At 43.2% G+C, this 6,159-nt stretch overlaps 1 pseudogene; it reads right to left on the reverse strand.

The window, feature by feature from the left end:
- Nucleotides 1-2,016, reverse strand: part of LOC101654326 — a 4,044-nt pseudogene extending 2,028 nt beyond the window's left edge.
- Nucleotides 2,017-6,159: the final 4,143 nt, after the last annotated feature.

Raw genomic sequence — 6,159 nt, forward strand, 5'->3', positions numbered from 1 at the left:
TCCTCCCTCCCCCCCACTATCATGATACCAATGATACCCTACCAATCTGCCTAGACCAGAGGATGTACACTGGTACAGTTAGGAACTGGAAACACAGGGAATCCAGGACAGCTGAACCCCTCAGGATTAGTGGTGAGAGTGGCAATACCAATAGGGTGGAGGGAGGGTGGGCTGGAAAGGGGGACCTGATTACAAGGATCTACATATAACCTCCTCCCTGGGGGATGGACAACAGAAAAGTGGATGAAGGGAGACATCAGACAGTGTAAGATATGACAAAATAATAATTAATAAATTATCAAGTGTTCGTGAGGGAGTGGAGTGTAGGAGGAGGGAAAAATGAGCTGATATCAAGGGCTGAAGTGGAAAGCAAATGTTTTGAGAATGATGATGGCAACAAATGTACAAGTGTGCTTGACACAATGGATGTATATATGGATAGTGATAAGTTGTATGAGCCCCCAATAAAATGATTTAAATTAAACAACAACAAAAACAAGCAACCATCTGGATGAGATGTCAGCTAAGCCCACATAGTAGAAACACACCAGCCTGTGTGGTCCAAGGATTGTAAATAATAAAATCCAAATCCAAAGGAGGGAATTGTATCAGAGGTAAAATTGTGAACATTCCATTTGCAGAAGACAATGGATGACAGTAGAAGCCCAAAGTCCATTTGCAGGGTTCCCACGTGGATTACGCCTTTAGAGAACCCCCTCAGGTCTTGCTATTAGACTGAGAGCATTGTAGAGTCAATTATGTAGTTAGGTTAAAATGTAATACTTTTCATTTGATCTCTCTTTTGATCCATTTTAAAGTTGTTTCAGTTTTTAATGTCTTCTGCATTCTTTTTGATGGAGGTTTTTCTATGTTTTGTCTAGTCGTTGTTGTTGGGGTTGTTTGTTTATTTGTTCCTGTTTGCATTTTGTATGGTTTTCTGTATATGAAATCTAGGATAAGTAGATCTGTAGTGACAATAATTGGATTAATAATTGCCTAGGGACGTGGCAGGGGAGGATGTAAGGGAGTGCGGCACAGCAACAATGGATATGGGAAGAATATGTTCTGAAATTGATTGTGGTGTTGATTTCACAATTCTTAATATGATTGAATAATTAAATTGTATAATATGAGGTATATGTCAAGAAAATGATTTTTTTAAGTGCATGGGTATAAGTAAATCTATAGAGATAGTAACTGGATTAATAATTACCTAGGGGCATGGCAAGGGAGGTGGGAAGGAAGTGGGGAGCTAACAAGTATGAGAAGAAAATGTTCTGAAATTGTTTGTGGTAATGCTTGCACAAAACTTATTAATATGATTGAGTGATTAAATTGTATGATTTGTGAATTATATACCAATAAACTATGTTTGTTCTTTTAGAAAAAGGATCAGCTGGAGGAAAACATGCATTTATCTATATCAGAGGAGGGAGAGTTCCAGAAATAGAGTGGGATGGTTGATCTCTGAATAATTCACAATGGTGTCCTAAGGAAGGAAGAGATTGCTTAACATTTGCCAAGCCCAAGTATTCTGTGCTAGCTCAAAGCAAGATTAGTCAGGAAATAGTGTTCCTGACCTTGTACTCTCTTTCCCTACTTATTCCATCCCCCACAGAAGTCACAATGCTTGGGAGGAGGAGTTAATGTACTTTTTAGGGAAACAATGAAAAAGTCCGCTGAATTCTCTTCCCCAGTGCAAGCATCCAGGCTGCAAGAAGCTGAGCTGGTGAGGGGAGAAGTTTGGAACTTTATACCACACTGGGCACTGTAATTACTGAAAGGAGTCTGCTTTGTGATTTGAAATAATCACAGGCCATTTTATCTCCTGAGAGTGACCAGAAACTCATCAGATCGACCTTAGGTGGCATCCATAGGCGTAGGGAAGAACTAGACCCATAGAATGATGAGTAGGGGCAAACACACAAATGTATGATGGCAACCCAATGTCCTGCTCATTATACAAATGTCCCTCACACCTACCATACAAACCCCAATCGTGAGCATGTCCCGCATGACCTAACTTCATTTCATGGTACTTTTGCCCTTTGCTCATTGGGCTCCATCCACATTCAGTCCATCAAACTCCTGCTGTAGGGCCTTTACAAGTGTGTCTCCCCTTTCTCTAGAAGAGTGTGCTTCTCCTCATTCTTGCCCTAGCCCATCCTTTGAGATTCAGTACAGTTGTTGCCTCTCAGAGGGGGCTCACTCCACCCCACCTACATGAAGTCTTTGGGGTTATTCTCTCCAGGAAACACTATGTGTTTATCAGTCTCCTCTACTGGATTCTACCCTCCATAAGGACAGAAACCAGGCCTGGTTGTTTTCAGCACTATATCCTCAATACCTATCCAGTGCCTCACACATAGTAGGCGGTTGCTGAAATTATCTAACACTGCTACAAAAGAAATACCACAAGTGGGTGATCTTAATGAACAGAAGTATGTTTTCTCACAGTTAAGGAGTCTAGAAGTCTGAATTCGAGGTACTGGCTGTAAGTACAGGTATTCTCTGTGCTATGTTGACTCTGGAGAAAAATTCTCTCTAAGCTTATCTAGCCCCAGCGTCCCTGGATTAACCTATTTCTACATGTCATTTGTCTTTCCCCCATTTGTGTGTTCTTGATTCTGAGTCTAATCTACTTCTTTTATATTTCCAAAGTTGTTGGGTTTAAGACACACACGCGCGCGCGCACACACACTTCATCAACATAATAAAGAAAAACAGCCACAGGTATGGAGGTTAGGATTCCAACATGGAATGGGTGAACACAATTCCATTCATAATGATGCGCAATAAATACTTCTCAGATGAATGACTGCTGGCAGCAGAAAAGAGAGATGGAAAACACCAGTGCAGTATCATGGAAGCAAGAGACAGACATCTGTGGAGCTACCTCCCAGGCACCTCAGCACCATCGACATTTGTTGCTGTTGCGAGCAATGGAATTGCTTCTGACTCATGGTGAACCTGTACACAATGGAACAAAACACCGCCCAGCCCTGGGCCATCCCACAATTGTTACTTCTGAGTCCCGTGTTGCAGCCAATGTGCCCATCCATCTTACTGAAGGTTTTCTTCTTTTATGCTGCCCCTGTATTTTTTTTTTCAGTTTCAGATTGGTGGATTCTGTTTATACCTTTTAAGTTTATAACCATGAGAATACATTAATTTTTAAAAATCGTTTTATTGGGGGCTCATACAACTCATCACAATCCATACGTACATCCATTGTGTGAAGCACATTTGTACATTTGTTGCCATCATCATTCTCAAAATATTTGCTTTCCGCTTGAGCCCTTGATCTCAGCTCATCTTTCCCCCTCCTTCTCGGCTCACCCCTCCCTCATGAACCCTTGATAATTTATAAATTATTATTATTTTATCATCTTACACTGTCCGACATCTCCCTTCATGCCACTTTTCTGTTGTCCATCCCCCAAGGAGGAGATTATATGTAGATCCTTGTAATTGGTTCCCCCTTTCTACCCCACCTTCCCTCTACCCTCCTGGTATCGCCACTCTCACCACTGGTCCTGACAGGATCATCTGTCCTGGATTCCCTATGTTTCTGGTTCCTATCTGTACCAGTGTACATCCTCTGGTCTATCCAGGTTTGTACGGTAGAATTGAGATCATGATTGTGGTGGTGGGGAAGGGGAGGGAGCATTTAGGAACTAGAGGAAAGTTGTATGTTTCATTGTTGTTACCCTGCACCCTGACTGGCCCGTCTCCTCCCCGCAACCCTTCTTTAAGGGGGTGTCCAGTTGTCTACAGATGGGCTTTGGGTCTCCACTCTGCACTTACCCTCATTTACAATGATATGATTTTTTGTTCTTTGATGCCTGATACCTGATCCTTTGACACCTCGTGGTCACACAGACTGCTGTGCTTCTTCCATGTGGGCTTTGTTGCTTCTGAGCTACATGGCTGCTTGTTTACCTTCAAGCCTTTAAGACCCCAGATGCTATATCTTTTGATAGCCAGTCACCATCAGCTTTCTTCACCACATTTGCATACGTGTACATTTGTCTTCAGTGATCATATCGGGAAGGTGGCTGCCCCTGTATTTTATGAAGCATGAATGATGGCCTTTTCCAAGAGCTAGTCTCTTCTGATTGACATTTAAAGCCAGGTTATTCATTGTTGTGTGGGATTGTGCTCTGTATTGTAGGATATTTAGCAGCATCCTTAACTTTTACCTACTAGTTCCCAGTAGAATCCTCCCACCCCTACCTCAGTTGTGATAACTAATATTGTCTCCAGACAATATTAACTGTTCCCTGTGTAACAAAACTATACCTGGTGGAGATCTGCTGTTCTAAAGAGAGCATGGTGGGGAAAAGAGAGAAGGTATTTACTTTTAATGCCATATGCAATCTCAGTATGTAAAAACTTCATGGAAGATAGGTATTTCTTCTGTTGCAAAAATTAGGACAAAGCAAGAATAAAGAACATGCTCTAAACCTGATCGTGGTAATGACTGAAGAACTCTTCTCCTTGTTACTGATTTGTTGAATTGTTTGCTATGCGAATTATATGCCCATCAAACCGTTGGAAAAACATTAGAGTAAATAACCGAGGTGCTTCTAGAGAGGAAGCAGGTCGAAGGAAAGCATTAGCAGTTGTTCAGAGAGAGCTCCTGGCTACTTGCGAGCAATGAGAGTATTCTTGGTATGAACCAGATGACAGCAGGTCAAAAAAGGGGAGTGGAGAGAGGAAACAGAGGCATTAGAAGTTAGCCTTTGGTGATTCAACCAAACAAACTCCCTGCCATCGAGATGATTCTGACTCATAGCCACCTGCCCTGTGGGTTTGGGAGATTGAAACTGTTTATGGGAGTAGAAAGTACAAAGCCCAGTCTTTCTCCTTTGGAGCGGCTGCTGGTTTCGGACTGCCGACCATGGGGATCACAGCTCAACTTGTAAGCTGTATACCACCGGGGATCCTCTCCTCAAGGGTCCCCACCAGGGATCCTCTCTGGATTAAAGGATCAAGAAAAGGAGAGACTAGTGAGTGTGGTAGTACAAGCTTCTTAATGCTATCCAAATAATTGACTCCCATTCATAGCAACCCCAGGCAGAGTTTCCGCAGTGTCGTCAGTCTTTGTGAGAGCACATAACCCCATTTTCTCCTCTGTAGTGGCTGGTGGTTCTGAATCTCCGATCTTGTGGTTAGCAGTCTACTAGTCATCCGTCAGCACCACCAGAACGCCTCTCGAAGTCTGTCACTTTCTCTAATTTAAAAATCTCAGAGAAAGGCTCTCCTCAATTTGCTTATATGAGAGCATTTTGAAAACATACGAGGTTCAGCAGGAACTTCCAGAATAACTTGGCTTTGCCATTCCTCCAAGCTCATGTTCATCTCAGGTGGGTTAGAGAGTCAAGTGGCTCCCTAGCAACTAGCACTTCTGTCTCCGCTGCCAGAGTGCCCCAGGTAGCCTCTGGTCAAGGTGGCCCGGATGACCGCTGCCCTCAACACTGCCCTATTCAGTCCCTTACGTCATCCCCACAATGACACACACCCTGGATCCTAAATGTGAACTGACGGTTCGTCACTTATCCTGGGTGTACCCAACATATTGAATCATTTCAGCACCACGCCTAGTTCTTCCCTACTCACTGGTCCCTTGAACTTAAAGAGGTCAAACCAGCATGAGCGTTCAAAGCCACAGTGTAGCTAATCATGTCTGAGGTCTGAGAGGCAGACAGGGAACCTCCCTAAAGTGTCGCAATGTTTGTGGTCCTTTTGGTGAACTAAGGCAGCTCCAAGGGCGGGAAAAGCAGCCCAGAGGAAATTGTCCGCTGGGGAAATTGTGCTCCTAGAGAGCTTTCCTGTTTACTGTGAGTCACTTCTGCAAAACCCGTCAGCTCCTGTTTGGGGTAATTTTCTAATGAAATGCATCTGCATTAAATATGTATGTAAACCCAACCTAACAACAATCACGACATCAATCCACTGCTATCAGCTCAGTTCCGACCCTACATAGGGTTGCCAAGACTGTACATCTTCACAGGCACATGTAGCTTCATCTTTCTCCAAAGGAGCAGCTGAGGGGTTTAAAACACCAAGATCTCAGTTAGAAAGCCTATGCCTAACCCGTAGCACACCGGGTCTGTCTATCTATCATCTATCTATCTATCTATCTATCTATCTATC

The sequence above is a fragment of the Echinops telfairi genome, unplaced genomic scaffold (genome assembly GCF_000313985.2).
Source record: "Echinops telfairi isolate 266 unplaced genomic scaffold, ASM31398v2 ScPeMD7_655;HRSCAF=1070, whole genome shotgun sequence".
Lineage (NCBI taxonomy): Eukaryota > Metazoa > Chordata > Mammalia > Afrosoricida > Tenrecidae > Echinops > Echinops telfairi.